Genomic DNA, 19,179 nt, shown 5'->3' on the forward strand with positions numbered 1-19,179 from the left:
TCACCTGTTGTTGTGGTATATTGCTCTGTGTCTCTCCTGTTGCTGCACACTATTATTGATGCTTCTTTCCTGTCTTGCTGTCTCTGTAACTCCTTAGTCTATTGCTCCTCGTAATCCCCCCTTCTTCACTCATGTGATATTACTTTGGTTCTCTAGCCTTTCTCATGGTTCTCTGTTAGAGCTTCTCCTGTTGATTTGTTTCTCCCACTGTCTCTTATGTTACTGACTGTTATGCTCACCTGGACCCCACAGGGGTGTCGATCGGACCCGGACAGCTGTGGTCTCCTTCAACGTGATGCGTAGTGCAGAGATGACTGTCTGGACTGGCCCGCCTAGTCTTGTCTGCTGGACCCGAAGAAGTATTTTCCTGCAAGTGGGGACAGGGATTAACCACCTGTGGGTTTTAGTGATGGCCTCCCAACTGTTCTCGCTCTCCCCCACTAATCACCTCCGATATCCCCTTAGTAACCTCACCTTATGTTTGTAAAAGATGAGCTCTCCATCCTGCGTGTCTTGCAGGGGTGCGTAGATACCAGTTACTTCACTGGTTTGAAGGCGTTGGGAGAGTTCCGGTAAGTATTGACTCTGAAGTCCCTGGCGGGATTGGTAAGTATCAAGTTCAAAGAGTTCAATGTGCCTGATGTTCACTCTTGTCCCCTTCCTTCCTTAAGTTGCAACTGAGTTCGTGAGAAGAAGGTCTCGTAGCTGCTGCTGGCGTTCAGGTAAGAGTCTGTGTTACCCAACGCTGTCCGGTAACTATTGCATGCGTTAACGTGTTGTTTTTCTCCCTCTTTACAGATGCGGCATATGAAAATGTGGAGAGTTATGGAATAATACCGCCGGTGGTAAGTCTATGGTGGTAAGAGGTTGTATTTGTTGATTCCCTTGGCTCACGTTGTTTTTTCTTGTGTCCCCCAGGTGCCGGATTACGGCGAAGAAATGATGGAGACAGTGCCGGATCGAAAGATGCTGTGAGAACTGGCGAGTATGGCGCCGTGCTGGAGCTGGCGAAGCGACGCATGCAGGACTGATGTACCTTCCAGGTCCAGAGATGAAATGTTTCCGAAATTAGGTGAGGAATTTGAAATAATTTCGTTTTCTAACCATGTCCTTTTCTTCTTCTTTATTCTAGGAGCTCCGGATTCGAGGCGGGCGTGGCAGAAGACTGGATGCTGGCTGCAGGCACGCAGGCGTGGCAGAAGACTGGATGCTGGCTGCAGGCACGGTGAGCGTCACGCTGCTGGATGCAGGATAACACGAAGCATGTGCTGCTGTTCGGGTGTGGTTTAAATAGCCTCCAAAGTAGTTCCAGGTAAGAAGTTCCCTAGAGCCACGCCTGAGTAAAAAATAGTCCCTGTAACAAAATAGTCCCATCCAGGCCTCACGTTGGCTTGGACTCACTAGCAGCATGGTCTGCATCAGGTAAGTAAAGTCTATGAGCCTGGCGCCTATGGCGCCAGGACTGATTTCTATGATGAGCCTGGCGCCTAAGGCGCCAGGACTGAACCCAGACAGCCCCTAGCCGGGGCTGCTGAGGTTTAAACAAATGTCTGGATGCCTGCTCCCGGAGCTGAGGGCCTTGGTCATGATGCCCGGGGGTAGGCATAATGACACTGACCTTCATTACTTCTGTCTCGCTTTTTCCATTTCCATCCCTCCCACCTTGTGCTGATCTATATTTCCTTATTGTCCTGTCTCTTAATTTCTCTTTTGTTCTGAGTCTCACACTCCTATTGCTGGTTTTTGTCTCTCACCTATTATTTACCTCCACTTCCTTATGCTCATTGTTTGTGTTGTGCAACCCTCTGTAGCCCCTGGATCTCTCTTTCTATTGTTCTTGCTCTTCCTCCTCTTTAGGGGTGTCTATTTTGTTCTCTGTTTCTCTGTCTGCTCCCATCCACCCCCGTTGCCATGTATCACCTAGGTTCGGAATTGCCTCTCTCTCTCTCCGTTTTTTATTTGGCTTTTGGCCGAGTAAAAATAAATATTCAAATAGCTGAAAAAGCACTTTCCATCTACAAATCTAGTTCAGTTGAACATCGGGGAGTGGGTACTTTTTTTTTTCTTTCAAATATGTTTTTATTGGATTTTATGCATGACAGCTTAACATTGCATCGAGAGACGCCTTTCGCAAAAGGCTAGCAAGTAGTGTATCACAACGAAAAAAAGTAACAAAATAAAACCTGAACAGAACAGAAATTAGGCCCAGCAGTAGGCGAGTCTTTGGGTCTATAGGGGGGGGGGGAGACAGCGGGGGAGCTATCCACAGGGGGGGGGGGCGTCAGGGGAGCTGAATGTCTTAGGTTGACAGTTCGAGTGGCGGGGCTTGCCGCGTGTTCGGGTGAGGGGATCTGGCTCAGAGCCGGTCTCCCTGAATCTCGGGGCATCGGCCGGAGGGCTGGGTCTGTCCTAGTTATGTTTGCCGCCGGCAGCGATGGTTCCTGATCCAGCTTCCCCGGCTAAGTCTGAACCCCCATCCAGCGAAGGTTGGGGGGCTGTCCCGCTAGGCCCGGGTATTTCCCTGTGTAGTGCATGAAGGGGGACCAGACTTGTTCGAATGTGGCAGAGTGGGTACTTTTAAATATGTGTAAACCTGCCTTTTTGAGTTAGGCTGGAAATTTCAGATTTACAGTCTGTATCAGCAGATTCTTTACCTGCACTGAATGCCATTATAGGTAAGGCTGTCCTGATGACACATGTTTTCTGGGCCATTATAGGTAAGGCTGTCCTGATGACGCACGTTTTCTGGGCCATTATAGGTAAGGCTGTCCTGATGACACATGTTTTCTGGGCCATTATAGGTAAGGCTGTCCTGATGACGCATGTTTTCTGGGCCATTATAGGTAAGGCTGTCCTGATGAGACGTGTGTTCTGAGCCATTATAAGTAAGGCAGCCCTGATGAGTCGTGTGTTCTGAGCCATTATAAGGCAGCCCTAATGAGACGTGTGTTCTGGGCCATTATAAGTAAGGCAGCCCGGATGAGACGTGTGTTCTGAGCCATTATAAGTAAGGCAGCCCTAATGAGACGTGTGTTCTGGGCCATTATAAGTAAGGCAGCCCTGATGAGACGTGTGTTCTGAGCCATTATAAGGCAGCCCTAATGAGACGTGTGTTCTGGGCCATTATAAGTAAGGCAGCCCGGATGAGACGTGTGTTCTGAGCCATTATAAGTAAGGCAGCCCTAATGAGACGTGTGTTCTGGGCCATTATAAATCAGGCAGCCTTGATGAGACATGTGTTCTGGGCCATTATAAATAAGGCTGCCCTGATGAGACGTGTGTTCTGAGCCATTAGAAGTAAGGCTGCCCTGATGAGACGTGTGTTCTGAGCCATTAGAAGTAAGGCTGCCCTGATGAGACGTGTGTTCTGAGCCATTAGAAGTAAGGCTGCCCTGATGAGACGTGTGTTCTGAGCCATTAGAAGTAAGGCTGCCCTGATGAGACGTGTGTTCTGAGCCATTAGAAGTAAGGCTGCCCTGATGAGACGTGTGTTCTGAGCCATTAGAAGTAAGGCTGCCCGGATGAGACGTGTGTTCTGAGCCATTATAAGTAAGGCTGCCCTGATGAGACGTGTGTTCTGAGCCATTATAAGTAAGGCTGCCCTGATGAGACGTGTGTTCTGGGCCATTATAAATAAGGCAGCCCTGAAGAGACGTGTGTTCTGGGCCATTATAAATAAGGCAGCCTTGATGAGACGTGTGTTCTGGGCCATTATAAGTAAGGCTACCCTGATGAGACGTGTGTTCTGGGCCATTATAAGTAAGGCTGCCCTGATGAGATTGTGTTCTGGGCCATTATAAATAAGGCATCCTTGATGAGACGTGTGTTCTGGGCCATTATAAGTAAGGCTGCCCTGATGAGACGTGTGTTCTGGGCCATTATAAGTAAGGCTGCCCTGATGAGACGTGTGTTCTGGGCCATTATAAGTAAGGCTGCCCTGATGAGACGTGTGTTCTGGGCCATTATAAATAAGGCAGCATTGATGAGACGTGTGTTCTGGGCCATTATAAGTAAGGCAGCAAGCATGAGACTTGTGTTCTGGGCCATTATAAATAAGGCAGCCTTGATGAGACGTGTGTTCTGAGCCATTATAAGTAAGGCTGTCCTGATGAGACGTGTGTTCTGAGCCATTATAAGTAAGGCTGCCCTGATGAGACGTGTGTTCTGGGCCATTATAAGTAAGGCTGCCCTGATGAGATGTGTGTTCTGGGCCATTATAAGTAAGGCAGCCTTGATGAGACGTGTGTTCTGAGCCATTATAAGTAAGGCAGCCTTGATGAGACGTGTGTTCTGAGCCATTATAAGTAAGGCAGCCCTGATGAGACGTGTGTTCTGAGCCATTATAAGTAAGGCAGCCCTGATGAGACGTGTGTTCTGAGCCATTATAAGTAAGGCTGCCCTGATGAGACGTGTGTTCTGGGCCATTATAAGTAAGGCTGCCCTGATGAGACGTGTGTTCTGAGCCATTATAAGTAAGGCTGCCCTGATGAGACGTGTGTTCTGGGCCATTATAAGTAAGGCTGCCCTGATGAGAAGTGTGTTCTGGGCCATTATAAGTAAGGCTGCCCTGATGAGAAGTGTGTTCTGGGCCATTATAAGTAAGGCAGCCTTGATGAGACGTGTGTTCTGGGCCATTATAAGTAAGGCAGCAAGCATGAGACGTGTGTTCTGGGCCATTATAAATAAGGCAGCTTTGATGAGACATGTGTTCTGAGCCATTATAAGTAAGGCAGCCCTGATGAGACGTGTGTTCTGAGCCATTATAAGTAAGGCAGCCCTGATGAGACGTGTGTTCTGAGCCATTATAAGTAAGGCAGCCCTGATGAGACGTGTGTTCTGAAACATTAGAAGTAAGGCAGCCCTGATGAGACGTTTGTTCTGGCCCATTAGAAGTAAGGCAGCCCTGACGAGACGTGTGTTCTGAGCCATTATAAGTAAGGCAGCCCTGATGAGACGTGTGTTCTGGCCCATTCGAAGTAAGGCTGCCCCGATGAGACGTGTGTTCTGAGCCATTAGAAGTAAGGCAGCCCTGATTCAACAAGTGTGTTCTGAACCATTGAACACTTAGCCTTCCTAAAAGCTAAGTCAGTTCTGCCACAATTCAGTATTGCTATTTCCATATTAAATACATATTTCTGCTGCAGACTCATTAACTCAGTGAACTGCCAAAAAGATTGGAACCAGCAGTTAACTAAATTCCCTGACAGGCTGTTGACACTGAACGTCCTGTATGGTTGGGACACTGGCAGTCCCATGCAAATCTTACCCGTAGTGAATGGCTAATCCCAAACTCTAAAATCACTATGAATGGACAATCCTACATGTGAATCAGGAGAGTTATAATGAGGCTGGTGCCTTTGAAAGGTGCTAGATTGTGGGCCGTGTCACTCACCGGTCAACCATAGGAGAAGCAGAATTCACGAAAAGCGCAAAACTGAGAGCAGGCTGGCTTGAAGACTACCACAGCAATACAGTCGTCTCACACTGTCCACCATTGTGCATCTCACCAGCTGAGGCAAATGGAAAGAAGAGCTCTGACAGAGCTCTTCTTCAGTACTTTAGCTCTCTACTGGGACTGCCAAAACTTGTTAAGACAGTGGGCCTCATTACACGGTAGGCGGTGAACCATGGCACAATTAGCGCCATGGTTCATGCCGGTAAAATACCGGCACCGCCTTGGTGGAAAGGGGGATTACCGCCCCATTCCAAGGTTGGAGTGGCGGTAATTCCCCCTTCCACCATTGCCCTTCCCCATTTTTGCCCCATAGGGCATAATGGGAATGGGGAAGGAGCTAATTGCGGTACCGTAATTAGCTCCCTAGGTCCCTTTGCGGGTTGGTTTTTAATGCCTGCAAAAAGCAGGCGTTAAAATCCCCAACCTGCAAAGGGACCTGGTAGTAAGTCGGTAAGGATTTACCGGTACCGGTAAAATACTGGTACCGGTAAAATACCGGTACCGGTAAACCCTTACCGCCTACCGTGTAATGAGGCCCAGTGTCATTACAGCAACCCTGTTGATAAATTCAAGTACTGAACTCAACACAGTCTTGCTAATAAATGTGGGTGTAATGAAACCACATGTGCATCAGCCATGCTGCGACTAGTTGACATTGCCTCATGAAAAAGGTATGGGAGCTATGCTGAGCAATGAGGATATTGTGTCTAAAAATATTGCAGAACTGTTGAGAAGTACTGGTACAGTTAGGTCCACTAAAACAAATGCAGCCCTTGGCCAAGACACTTGTTTACACAGTACTGTGTCCGTCTTCCAAATCAGGCTGATAGTCCCAAACCTGCCATTGAGCAGGAGCAAAGCATATGAACCCACTAACCCTAGTGGGAAGCCCAGAAGCACTCACTTGGGCAACCACCGTATAATTCAAAGTCAATGTCAATCAAAGCTCATAAAATCATTTTACTAATCAAAACAAATTAAATTACTTTTACAAGCAGCTTATCGGGCTGATGTTCAAATATAAAGCAGAACATCTTTTTCATTTCAAGATGCTTATACCACAAATGTTTCTAACACTAATACATACTTTCGTCCTAATACATTGTACAGTGTTCCAAAGGTAAAGAAGGTTCTTTCTGAATGAACAAATAACTCTCTGCGGATGTCTTCCACTTCCAAACTTTTAGCCCAATGCGTTTTGGATCAGTGGATCCTGTCACACGGCCAACTCCAAGGTGCACCCTCCTTATTTTTGGGAGTTGCTGCTGCGCCCGCTACACACGGGGGAGGTGGTCCAGAACAGGACGCCTGCGGCCCTCTGAGTTCCTTCGCTGCTCGGCGCCCTGGGTGGAGGCTGTCCACATGGGCACGGCCTCCAAGGAAGCTCCCATGGCGTCTGGGCAGTGCAGTGCACTGTACCCACTCTCTGCACCAGAGTCGTCTGCATGATTATGATCACGTGACTGCATAGCGAGTCATGTGATGCGTACTGCATGTAGGCTTCCAATTCCTATATAAACAAGGGAGAAATGCTGCTTCCTGCTTCTCTGCTGTTTCGCAGTGTGTGGCTACCTTCATGCATCCTTGCTTCCTGGGATTTCTCTGTGCCTCTGAACCTACATTTGCCTCCTCGACTTTGCCTAGTGATTTGCCACTACTGGATGTTGACACTTTTGGACACTGCTCTGGATTATTCTGGACTTCGCATCGGTTGTGCTTGAACATTGGACTTCACCTGGATCATCCTTTGGATTTGGCCATCGGACTTGAACTCTGGAACAATCCCATATACCTTGTCCCTACTCCTCTAGTTGCTCCCTTGTGCCGCTCAGGAGTTATTCCCTTTAGTAGCGTCTTTGTTCTGTACAGGCTTAGGTTCCATTAACGTGCTACTTCGCTACCTCTTGGGTGATCCTTCCTCCTGGCTCATTGCGGGTGATCCTCTGTCTAAGTTGCTTACTACGTGCCGCTTTGAACTTTTGGGTCATTGACGTACTCATTCTTTTTTGCAGCTGGCGGGTTCCAGAACAGCACCCAGTGTTTCTCCTTCCCTTTTGCCTCGGCGATTGGACATATGATTCTTTTCATATCCCTGGCTGGTCTATGGGGAAGAAGGTCATTAAGTTCACATGTGACAAAAATACAACAATTCCTTCTTCAGGGGAATTAAACCTTCTCGCCTAAGAATATAAGTAAAAAACGAAATGGGCCCAGTTCTCAAAACTACCTAAAAATGTATCAATTAGTAAATGAAAAGTTACAGACCCTATGCATCCTACGCCCACGAGAAGTGGTAGTAATTTTCCAATTCTGTAACCAAACCGAACAGGTATCAAAAAGACTGACAGTCAAACAACTTATCACACCATTACCCCATGGTATACCAAATTAGAAATCTTACCAGGAATCAAGATAACCAATCCTCTTCAAGGTAACTGGAATGTCCCAATCTGGTTCACCATGCTAAGGCGCCAAGTCCCTGTAATAAATACATCATGCCAACTGACTATCAAAAGGACATTCTAAAAACCCCAAACTCAAAGTCCATAATTGAAACTAAACTATATCTAAATTCAAAATCTTACCGTTGTCAATTGTTAAATACAAGCTGAAGCGCAGCAACCTCTCGTGCTGCTCCTCACTCGTGTTTAAAGGCCAAGGACCGTCATGTGACCAATGTCCGGCATAATCACCAAGACTAATGGATGCCGGCACTGACCCGGCGAGAGACATCTTTAAATGGAAAACTACTATCTTAGTTCTAATGTATTTATTGAACTAAAGTGATCAATAACCTACATGCATGAGTCATCCCAGTTGGCTGTCAGCGGAGGACTCCGTGATTTGTGGGGGGGCCGCCAGGAATAGCCTGATGTGTAAATGATGCAGATGGAAATATTAAAGGTGTCCTATTCACAAGATGTTAGTGCGTAAAAAGGGCTGCCTACGGGGATCGCAGTCACTGCGTGATTTTAGGCCTTCCAGCACTGCCAGCTTGTGTCCTCCTCAGTGTTTCACTCAGGGAAGGGGGAGCAGGCAGGGGCCACATGTGCTCCATGCAGGGAGAGCTTCCTGGTAACGCTGCCACTCCCACTGGCAGTCCAACAAGCCCCCTCTTCTCCAGCATGTGGTTACGGTCATAGCCTGATCTTTTCAGGAGGAGTGGTGGCAGTTGCTAATGAGCCAAGCTGCCAGGTATGGCAGCAAAATACCCTCCTCATACTTCTTTCTGGGCATAGTTGCAGAACACTCCTTGGAGGTTATTCTCACTACTGCTCATGTAAACAACAACCAGGCCATGCTATGCGGCACTGACAGGAAGGGTGAACAAGCCTCGCCTGGAAAGTATGGAGAACCTTGTATTCTGTATAAATCGCTGCACTGCTGGAAGCAGTCCTACGGGAGCTGCTGCCACCTTTTTCAGCAGGACTGCTCTTGTTAGACACATGGAAGGGCCTTCATACTTCTTCATAGTGGAGGCAGGTGATCACGTTCATAGTCTAGTGCCCTTGCATTATTGACGGTGAGGGCCATGTGCAGTGCTTGGATAATAATACTGCAGTAGGAATTTGTGTAAACATTCCGCAACAGCAGCCAAATTAGCACTCCTTTTGGATTGTGTGCGTGTAGCCATATAGAAATGAAAATGGAAAAGCTATGCACAGGTGCTTTCTCTGGCAAGGCCTGTTAGCAGAAATGGCAGATTGGAGAACATAGTAACAGATTAAAGGCACACAAATTTGAGAATAATGTTCTTGATGTCCACTTCCTCCCTATAAAACATCCATTCAACTCCTGATATTCAAAGGAGCATTCACTCCTGCTGCTCCACCCAGCCCCCATACAACAGAGTACTGACCGTGTATTAAGGAATGTCAATATTGGGACCTTTGAGGAGAATGCAGAGGCGCAATGTAAAGGTTAACTAAAAAAGGATTGGTGGAAGGATGAGCCTTGCGGGACTCTGAAGGAAACTGGGAGTCGGTTAGAATGCAATATGTTCATCTGGACAGCCTGGCATCTGTCCGAACCAATTCAGGACAGTGCCATATACTCCCATCCTGTCAGTGGCGAGGGAGAAGTGGATGTGGCGGTCCACAGTGTTGAATACAGCCGAGAGGTCAAGTGGACGAGGGGGTATGATTCACCCTTAACCACGATTTGGAGAGCATCATTCACCATCTGGTGGGTGGCCGTTTCCATGCTACACTTGGGGCAGAACCCTGAATGATAGTCATTTAGGAGGTATAGTTGTTCGATTCTGTGTAGCAACTACTTTTTCCAAGATTTTGCTGCTAAGCTGGAGGTTGGTAATGAGCCAGTAGTTTTCAAAAGGGGTTGTATGAGACCATTCTTGAAGGTGTCCGGGGATGACTCTTCAGTGAGAGCGGCATCAATGGCGCTCAGGAGTGTTTTGAGTGCTGGGCATATCAATTGTTTAATGATGGAGGTTGGGATGATATTGTCAGAGAAAGATTTAGATTTGAGGGAGGTGAGTGTTTTTAGGAGGACCGGGGGAGAGGGAGGAGGAGTGTGCGTGCTGGGGTACAAGTGGGACTAACGCTGGGAGAGGTTCTTCCAATGACCCGTCGGAATGAATAGCATGTTGATTAGGTCACATTTTTCCTGAGCTGCTGCATTTCAGGGGTTTGGTTGAGGGTTTGGAACAATGCTTTACTACTAATCGCTCCACTAGGAGTACACTTGGGGAGTCCTAGCAAATATCTCCATATATATCCCATCTAACAATTTGAGACAATCCTAACAATCGTCCTCTAAAATGTCCACACCACATAGCACTATAGGTACTAGTTTTTGTTTATAGACCTACCGTGCATTTCAGAGGTAACCACCTCCTTCTCATCCCGTTTTTTTGATTTAATAATGAGCAACCTTATTTTTTCATTTGCCTTGCTGTACTACTGTTAGACTGTCCAGTCATCAGATTAAAGCTGAGGAACCAAATACCTTTTACTTGCTCAATTACTTTGTCAGCTAGCATCCATACCCTGTAATGATTTCTCTGCTTTCTGGTAAACCTCATTACTCTTGTCTTTGCATAATTTATCCAGATAGTTTCTCTTTGTTAATTTCCAAAAATGCCCCAAACTATGCAGCAGTCACTGTGGACCTTCTGGTGCCTGGACAAAAAAAAATCATCTGCATATGACAGCCAGGATATAGAGGACGTGGCATATTTTGAAGAAAAATGGAGTATCGACTCTCTTGCCTCCCTCATGTCAGAAACCCACAGACTGAAAACACAAGGAGCCAGCACACAATGTTTAAGCTATCTGGGTAGGGATATCTTGGTGAAGTAACCTTCAATGTTTAAGCCGATATTAGCTGAGGTTTTTGTGTGTAAAAGCATTTAAGCAATAATACCCGATCCAGCAGGTCAGATCGGGTATTATTGCTATTAGCACCCAGCGTTTCCAATCTGGAAACCCCGGGGTGCTGAAAGCAATGCATTTTGTATGAATACATGGGATGTCTCGCACGGTCCCGTTGATACATACCAAACACTTAACTAAGATGGTCGCTGTGGAGCTGGAAGACAAAGCTCCAAGGGGAGCACTTCTTCCATTTCCGTGGCGGCCCGGGAGGCTGGAGCGTCGGCAGCGGTTGAGCCACCACCAAAAGAATAAGGTGAGTGGGGTCGGCAGGGGAGAGAACGATGACCGAGGTAAGAGGAGAGTGAGGGGAACATGACGGGGGAGCAGCCATCAGATTGTTTGGAACGCAGGCTTGGATCGTGGAATTCAGCCTGTGATCCGAGCCACTGGATTGGTCGGCTCTCCCACCCTGGGTGCTGATAAAGGTTTCAATAAACCATAACCAACATCACACCTCTTTATTTTTCCAACGGTATGCCCCGGTGGACTTTGTCATGAGCGGAGGATAGATGTATAAAAGCAACATAAACCAAAACACCCATTACAGCTCAAGCTCTTTCTTCCAGCAAATGAATAACAAATTCACTATTCATGGTTCCCATACCTTTTCTGAAACCAATCTGATTGTTTGACAAACTACCTCATGTCAGAGCCCAGCTGTCCAGAACATCAGCAAATACTTTGCTTGAAGTATTTAACTGGGCTATAGAACTATAATTACTCATGTTATCTCAGCTCCCTTTTCTTTAACACAAGGGCAGTGTAGGCCTTATGCCACGTGGTGGAGAGAGAAACAGTAACGCTAATACCCTAACCCTAAAAGGGACAAAACACATCTCAGACCACATATCTGGATTAGATCTTCGAACAGCGTTAGAAATTCCTTCGGGCCCTGGAGCCAATGTAACCATTTTCAGCCATCTATACAATTCTACTCACCCAGCCACTCTTCCATCTACCCATACAGACATATTTACACCCTAATCCAACCATATCCACCTACTCACTATCCTCCTACCCATATTCATCCATCCACCTTTCTTCACCCTCTCGTTCACTCACCATCCATCCATAAATCCACCCACCCATATTTAGAAGCTCATACAACCTTAGTCGCAGAGCTGCCAAGTTCCACGTGGCCATGCGTGAGAAGGCATCCAGTCCGGTTTTTGCTTGGAGGTCTGGCACTTACAGTTTTTCTACCGTCAAATGGGAAAGAAAAAACTACAAATTCCAGAATACAAAGGGTAAGACATCAGTACTGGGTGGACTTCTTAGGCATTTCCATTGGAAACTTGAGGGATCTGTACTCATCCCCTCTTCTATCCACCCACTCATCATTCACCCATAGAACCATATTCGCATACTCATCCATCCACCAAAATAACTCTGTTCAAACACTCACACTTTCACAAAAAATCCAGAAATTTTGGATTTGCGAAAAAAAGGTTTCTCTTTTATTGTAAGTAGTTTACAAAAACCGTTACAATATCAAAACAAGTGAGAGACATTAAAAACATTGCAAGATACAGAGAAATCACACATGTATGAATAAAAACAGAGTGAAATCTATAAGATAAGTTACATCCGTAAGACATTGCAGTAAAAAATACCAAAAGGAAGAATTAAACAGTATAAAAAAAAGATTTAATCAATATCCCAAAAAAGTACTCAGACAAAACATTAATCAAAGTTTATTTAGTACATTCCAATTTAAACGATTTCATAGGCAACCCATCTAAGGAACGTCCAGGCTTCAGGAACAGACGCCACAAATGCTCAGCATTACACCAGTCAATATCAGAGAGCAACTTCCCCAAATACTTCTTCCTCTGCACATTCACGACACCACAATAGATAACCACGTTTTGGGTGGTTTCAGTTGAACCCTTATTCAAACAGAATCAACAAAAGGCTTCACTCTCCTTAATGTTTCCATTTCGTAAAAGCACTTCTCTAATCAAAAGTAAATTCCACCGAAATCTCAGTAAACTAGCCCGATAGTGTTTATTCGGGAACAAAGATAAAAATGCAGAGATAGTTCCTCTCTTTTTGTGCCAAGTGGCTCATAGAAACATAACCATGAAAACAGTCAATGGTATTAACCCAATCCATATCATATAGAGAATGTTTGACCTCATTTGGATTAGTAAGCAAAGTTTCTATGTCCAAATTCAGATCACTCTAAATTATCTCACAATTCGGCCTTAAACGGCCAACAAAATTCACGGGTCCACCCCCAAGGATTTTGATCCATACTTTTTTATTTTCATTTCCTCAGAGTGAATATAGAATTGGGGAAATTATTATACTGAAAAGTGCCAAAAGGCGCCATTGCCATTGTACACGGGACCCCAAAGAAAGGAGCCCCAGCTCAAATCTTATAGCAGCCAAAAGGTGCTGCTTTTGGAACATGTCACCATATTAAGGCTTCTAAAGAATCAAGCCTAGTTCCAATTTCATAAAAGTGCTCCAGTCCATATGTAAGCTCTGGACTACTTTCCCCTCAAAGAGGTTAACTGCAGGTTTAATCGAAAAACGTCCATATTTGCGATCAATTTTTATCATTTGGTTCATTACCTCTACGTCCACTCTTCCTCGTCCCAGCACTTATCAACGAGGTGTCCCACCTTCATACAGGAACCCTCTTTCTATTTCTAAAATCTTCAGGCCCAGCCCCCTCCACCTCCAGGCATAACAGCCCGCCTTCCCCAAGACCCAACAGTTAATTTCTTCCTGCCTGTGGGCAGGGACTGTTTTATTCTGTCCGCCCCCCCTCAGCATAGCCATGGTGGAGGATTTGAGGGTCCCTTGCTCGAGTTGGCGGATGTCACTCTGGGCGGTCCCTGCAAGCATAGTGGTCGAGGTGGTGGTCGAGGTGGGGGGAGGAGGGGCTTTGTGAAGCAGCTCACCCTCCAGAGCTGCATAGCCCGGGGTGTTCTTCACTCCCAGCGGAGGTAATCAGGAGCGGGGGGCAAGGGGAGATGCTCTATGATGATAGTCACATGGCCTCCCAGGCTGGGTTGCCTAGAAACCAGGATTTTTCCCCGCTACCGGATTATATTTGTGCAGGGGCCTTGAGGAGTTTGTCTCTGTTTTCTCATCTGTGGATGCTCTCATCTGCTTGGGGCCTCAGCTTCTGAGTTTTTGTGCTGGCACCATGGGGAAGCGCTCCTCTAAATCTCGCCATGTGAAGTCCCACTCTTCTTCACCTTTGTATACTTCTTCTTGGCCGCTCCCCCGCTAAGAGGCAGAGGGGGAGTAGGGTTCCTGAGGATCGGCTCCTATGTGTTTTTCGGTGAGCCCTGCAGGACAAAGTGATTCAGCCTCATCGTGGAAGGGGGATGTCCCCTTCCTCATGTTCCGACGGCTCTTCCTCCAGCCTGGGGGATTCCCCAGGGTCAGCGGAATTCAAGGGCAAGTACCTAGACAAAGAAGCCAAGGTGGATGTTCTGCTTCAAGTGTCCCATTACATGGGGTTTCCGGACTGTGAGCCCCCGTCTGCCCTGGCTGGTGGGGTTCAGCCCCCCCTCTGCCGCAGTTTAAACACACTCCCCAGAACGATCTCCCGCTTCTCTCTAAAATTAAGACTGAGGTTTTGAGGGAGTGGGTTGATCAGGACAAGTCAGCGGTTCCCAGGTACTTTGCCAATCTGTATCCCTTGCAGGGGGAAGAGGTGACCCTTCCGCAGGTGGATTTGGTGGATGACATCATTCCCAGTTGGTGGGGAGGTCATCCTTGGCCCGAGATGATTCTCTGTGGCACCCCACGATGGTAAAGTGGATGCCTCCTTGAGGAAGGCTTATGGTGGGGCTCATCTGGCTTTGCGGGTTGCCATTTATGCCTCATACACAGCAGAAGCTGCCCCTGGGAGTCTAATGTCTGCCCTAAAGGCGGCAAGAAAGGGCTTGGATCCGGCATACCTTCTGCAGGCCGTCAAGTCACAGGTGGAGTTTTTGTTGGACTTGGCATATGATGGTGTGAAGGCGGCTGCCATGTCCATGGGTTCCATCGCGTGGGGGTGTTGACACGTTCTCACCAGGCATTGGAAGACGGATGGCCGACAGAAGTCTGCTGCCATGAAAATTCCCTTTGAAGGACAGATGCTGTTTGGGGGTTCCCTGGAGGACAAGGTTCATAAGGTCTTCAAGGCGGGCAAACATGCTGGGCAACTGCGTAAGAAGTCTGCCCCTGCTCGCATATGTTCTGCAGGGCCATCTGCCCTCCCTCAGTGGTCTCGCCCCCATCCTCAGGGTCGAGCTGTGCCTGGGCGGAAGTGACGCTCAGGTCCGGTTTCCCCCCTCTCCAGCAGAAGTCCTGACACCAGGCCTGTCAGGGGCCACCTGACAATCTTTTAGAAGCAATGGTACCGGCTCTCAGGGGATGCCTGGGTCATTCGTCTGGTGGGATGGGGGTACAAGTTGGAATTGGTCTCCCCTCCCAGTCTATCTGGTCTGATTCGGACACCTCTGCCCAGGTGCCCTGTGAAGAGATTGGCTTTGCAGCACACACTCTGGGAACTTTGCTCCAAGAGGGACCTTCGGTGGGTGCCTCAACCGGAAAGGGGATTGGGGGGTTTACTTCAATGTTTTCCTGGTGCCCAAACCTTCGGGGTCCTTACGTCTGTCTGATTATAGACCTAAAAGTCTTGAACGGCTCATTCTGACTCGGAGGTTGAAAATGGAGTGTCTTCAGCGGGTCATTCGTCTGGTGAAGGACTCAGATTTCCTGGTTTCCATGGATCGTCAGGACGCCTACCTACATGTTCCTATTTGGTCTGCCCATCAGAGGTTTCTCAGGTTTGCGGTGGGCAAGGACCATTTCCAGTTCCGGACCTTGCCCTTTGGTCTGAAGTCGGCTCCCTGGGTCTGCACCAAGGTTCTGGGGCCAGTCGTTGCTGCTCTGCACTTTCAGGTGATTCAAGTATTCCCGTACCTTGACGACTGGCTCCTGAAGGCCCGGTCAACAGTTCTTCTGCTGCGACACCTGGAGTCTACTTGTGCTCTGCTGGCCGTGCTGGGGTTTCTCATAAACCGGAAGAAGTCCCATCTCTGGCCCTCCCAGGACCTTCAATTCATTGGGGCCACGTTTTTGACTGATGGTGTCTTGTTCCGTTAGTTGGCCTGTCCTTGTTTCTGGGTTGCCATCCTGGGATCTCCCGTTGGTCCTTCAGGCTCTGTTGTCTTCTCCTTTTGAGTCTTTGTCGGAAGTTTCCCTTTGGGACCTCACGTTGAAAGTGGTTTTCCTGGTGGCTATCACGTTGGCACAGTGGTTGGGGGAGCTAGGAGCCCTTTTCTGTGAGGCGCCCTAGCCTGGTGGTTTCCCCCGATGTGTTGTTTCTTAAGTGCCACCCGTCCTTTCTTCCCAAGGTGGTTTCCAAGTTTCATTTTGCCCAGGAGCTTGTTCTTCCTTCCTTTTTTCCCCTCTCCCTCGTCTCCGGAGGATGTTCGTTGGGCTGCTCTTGATGTTCAGCGGGTGGTTCTGCTCTATTTGGAATGTACTCAGGTTTTTCGTTCATCCCCTAGCCTCCTTGTTACCTTTGGCGGGGGGGCGACGCCCCGGGCAGAAGGCTCTGTGCCCACCATCAGCCGTTGGCTCCGGGATGCTATTGCTTTGGCGTACTCTTCTGTGGGGTTGCCCCTTCCATCTGGTGTGCAGGGCAGGTCCACGAGTGGGATGGCTGCATCCTTGGCTGGCTTGCGGTGTTCCTATCCAGGACATTTCCCACGCAGCCACTTGATCTGATCCACACACTTTCATTAACCATTACCAATTGAATCTGCACTACCGGGAGGCAGGGGTTTTGCGGCGGGTGTGTTGAGTGTGGCGCTCTTGTGAAATACTGTGTTACTACTGTCTGGTTTTGTCTATTTCAATAGATTGGTGTTGGTCGGGTTTCATTTTCCATTTGCCCTTTGGTGTTTTTCTTTGAGCTTAGCCCATTCTCTCTGGAGTTGGCACGCCTCATTGATAAGTGCTGGGACGAGGAATAGTGGACGTAATGCTCAGATTACTTACTGGTAATCTAAATTACTCCTAGTCCTTCTCTTCCTCATCCCTGCACCAGTTTCCCGCCTCTCCCTTCCCCGTTTTGAATGAGCCTTTTGGGCTGTGTTATGTACTGTTGGGTCTTGGGGAAGGCGGGCTGTTATGCCCAGAGGCGGGAGGTGGAGGGGGCGGGGCCTGAAGATTTTAGAAATGGAAAGAAGGTTCCTGTATGGAGGTGGGACACCTCATTGATAAGTACTGGGACGAGGAACAGAAGGACTAGGAGTAATGAAGATTGCCTGGAAGTCATCTGAACATTAATGCTGACGCCTTTTGGAGAAAAACCTGGTGAACGTTCCCGAGTCCGGGTTGGGCACAAATAGACAATAATGGCACTGGGTTTAAGTAGAACGGTCTCGAAAGGACACACTGTAGGCCATTGTTTCCTGTCCCTCAACAGAACAAGGATTTTAGTCTTAGCCGGGTTAATAATGAGCGAATGTTCATTAGCATAAACAGAGAAAACTTTTTAAAGTCTCTGTAGCCCAATCCGTGTGCTGTCGAAGAGCAAGAAGTCATCCACATAGGTCAGCCAAGGCACCTCCAAATCGCCCAATTTCTGTGACATGAAAGAAGGCGGGAGGGATTCGTCAATGTCGCACACATATGATACGATAGGTTATTTCTAACGCGCTTAATACCCTGAGGTTTCTAAGCGCGGACCCGGGGAGTTGCTCTGTGTCGTTTTGCTTCCAAGGCGAGCACGTTGCCCCTGAGCTTTCCTCCCGAGACTTATAAATTAAAGAGGCAGGCAGCCAGAACGCACCCCTGCCACACGCCCGATTTCGTCTCAATTCTTCTAGACAGAGCACCCTCCTTAATTGCGAGTTTTCGTTTTAAATCTTCATACAAAGTACCGTGAAGATAGGAGAAGGCCACAGATAAAGGTGGAGAGATGGAAGGCTTAGCACTGCTAAACTGTGCACACTGCCTAAGCTTGGAATTAAGTGAGACAGTAGGTTTCAGTTTATTATGAATAAAACACGAGTGATCTTTGCAAATAAGAGGTCTTGCTGGTAGAACTCCCAGACGCGTGCATGCGAGCGAGCCTCGCACGGTGTGAGAGGACAGCAGGTCTGGAAACCTTGTGTGCATCCAGCAGCATGTGCAAGGAACGCTCCTGGGGCAGTGGGGGCTAATGAACCGTTTCACTATTCGAAAGGCACTGGAGCAGATCAATGCTTTCAAATAATAGTCAACATATACAACCTGAAGGTAAAACGAAGGGTCGGCCAAAAAGGTGCCTCTTCACATTTAAGCAGGAGGTTGCCGGGACAAAGGCAGTGTGTGTCTCGAGGACTCCACGCCACATGGGACCCAGCATCAGGCGCTGGGTGCTCGTGGTGGGAAACAATGCATTCTGGGACCTGTAGTCCTGAATCAATGAGCAGAGTAAATGCTTTAAAGACATTTCGTGTGCCACGTCAGCTCGTAGCAGTTGTAATAACACGCAGCAACACTTGAGTCAGAGAGCACAAACACGCCGACCCCCAGCCTGGACTTACGGTTTGGTGGCTGCCGCAGACCAGTATTAGTGTCCACTTCCTATTAGAGAAAGGGACCCTGGCGACGCGCCGCCTCGTCACGTGAGGGCGCGTAACGTTCAGGCCGTCACTGCACGGTAGCGTCTAGTTCCCAGCCGAGAAACGGACCATAGCAACGCCCCGCCCACTCCTCTTCACGTGACTTTGGACACGTACCCTACCGTTCGCGTAGCGTCCGACGTCATCATTGTGATTCACGTGAGCAATGTTAGTGGTCGGAAGGCGGGAATGCTTCGGTTACTAGTGCAAGCCAATCTGCCTGCCCTGGAACTGGAGTTGCCGCGGTTAATGAGGGTATTTTCTTCGGGGTAAAGGGAACGTTTGTGCAAGACACCAGACGGAGCGTCCGACCTCGTCATCGTGATTTTCGGGAACCGGCAGGTCTGGCTGCCAGGCTGCAGGAGCAGCATGCATCTGTGTAGGTCTGGCTGCAGGAGCAGCATGCATCTGTGTAGGTCTGGCTGCCAGGCTGCAGGAGCAGCATGAATCTGTGTAGGTCTGGCTGCAGGAGCAGCATGCATCTGTGTAGGTCTGCTGCAGGAGCAGCATGCATCTGTGTAGGTCTGGCTGCAGGAGCAGCATGAGTGTCTGGCTGCAGGAGCAGCATGCATCTGTGTAGGTCTGGCTGCAGGAGCAGCATGCATCTGTGTAGGTCTGGCTGCAGGAGCAGCATGCATCTGTGTAGGTCTGGCTGCAGGAGCAGCATGCATCTGTGTAGGTCTGGCTGCAGGAGCAG

The 19,179-nt window shown here is 48.2% G+C and overlaps 1 protein-coding gene across 1 annotated transcript in view; it reads right to left on the bottom strand.

Annotated features, from left to right (window-relative positions):
* The window catches only part of VPS33B (VPS33B late endosome and lysosome associated), a 312,860-nt gene extending 294,330 nt beyond the window's left edge, over nt 1-18,530 (bottom strand). Inside the window, exon 1 of the mRNA XM_069625205.1 lies at nt 18,405-18,530. The gene's annotated coding sequence lies outside the window, so the exon portion shown is untranslated. The remainder of the gene's footprint in view (nt 1-18,404) is intronic.
* Nucleotides 18,531-19,179: the final 649 nt, after the last annotated feature.

Source organism: Ambystoma mexicanum, chromosome 11 (genome assembly GCF_040938575.1).
Source record: "Ambystoma mexicanum isolate Mex_15411 chromosome 11, UKY_AmexF1_1, whole genome shotgun sequence".
Lineage (NCBI taxonomy): Eukaryota > Metazoa > Chordata > Amphibia > Caudata > Ambystomatidae > Ambystoma > Ambystoma mexicanum.